The sequence below is a fragment of the Blennius ocellaris genome (genome assembly GCF_963422515.1).
Source record: "Blennius ocellaris genome assembly, chromosome: 10".
Taxonomy (NCBI): Eukaryota; Metazoa; Chordata; class Actinopteri; order Blenniiformes; family Blenniidae; genus Blennius; species Blennius ocellaris.
Window position 1 is genome coordinate 21,627,505 of NC_137659.1, and position 1,514 is coordinate 21,629,018.

Sequence of the window (1,514 nt, forward strand, 5' to 3'; positions counted from 1 at the left end):
CAGTAGATTGAAATGAGAACGAAAAGCCCAAATAATCGTGCCACCGTGCTGCGCCCACGTGACGCAGCCATCAAACGCAGATACTAAAATAAACCAGCATTTGCATCAGCGTTTTGCTCAAATAATTATTTATATATAAAAAATATAAATAATAATAATACAACCACCAACACAATATTGCCTCCTCCTCCTCCTCCTCCTCCTCCTCCTCCTCCTCCTCCTCCTCCTCCTCCTCCTCCTTCCTCAGGCACATGATCCAGATCCAAACTGGCTCCACGTTCAGAGACACTGATGATAAAAGTGCGGCTGCACATAAAAAACCCTTCTTTACATAAACATGTCAATATTTGAAGAGATGATTGAGGAGAGAAAAGCTCTCTTACCGGGAGAAGCTTGGCGCGCGAGAGCTGCGGCTGCAGACGGCGACAGAGGCGAAAAAGGAGGACGGGAGGGAGGATGATGATGATGATGATGGTGATGATGATGATGATGATGATGATGATGGGGACGAGGAGGAGGAGGAGGGAATACAGCCAGCTCAGGGCCTATCATATGTGTCAAACAGGGCGTACAATATTCGGGGGGGGGGGAGACTACTAATCGGGGATATAAACGAGAAGCCTGGAGCTGGATTTATGTTTTTCTTTTCTTTTTCTTTTTTTTTATAAACATGTCCGTGAGGAAGATGATAGGAGGAGGAAGGTGTGAACCCCGCAGGACATTTCAACGGTTGCCCTCCACAGGCTGACTTCCTGCATGTCGCACTGAAATGTGGATTTATCCTGAACAGGTGAACGTTCGTCACGTTCCAGGTCTGGTTGTCTCTGGTTCGACACTTGTTATTGACCACACCTCGTTCTAGTGGAGTGTGAGAGTAGAACATGCTCTTCACTCATATATGAAACAACTAGAATGTCAGATTTGATATAAATACACACACGCACACACACACACACACACACCACTGACATAGGAACGATCCATTATTACTATTTGGTTCTCACTTGTTCAAGTAAAAGAAATAATAGCAGTACTTTTTAGTTTGGTTATAAAATTAGATCTTAGATTTTTTTTAGAGTAAGCTTGTGTCTTAAAAGGGAATCGATGTGAACGGATGAACTACAGAATACAGTCTGAAGGCAGCACGATGAGAAACAGCGCCACACTTTGGTGAAACTGAAGATCTGTTCACAAAAAGCAGTTTACAGTGACAAGGTGTGTTTTATTTCATTGAAATATGTTAATGTCTTTGCGAAATGTGTGTGTTTGCTGAGAGACTACAATAAAAAAAAAATCGAGAAAACCAAAGATAATCGCAATTACTTGCATTTCAATATAAAAACATGATTTATGAAACCTGATTTAAAAAATCAGGTGCCATAAAAAAGTTAAATATCTAAATGTTTGCTTGGTTAGGAAATAATCTTAATTTGTCGACAAAAAAGTACATTTTCAAATGGAGGAAAAAGATATATCCGCACCAAAATGCATTAAAAAAAGGATTTCACGCCATT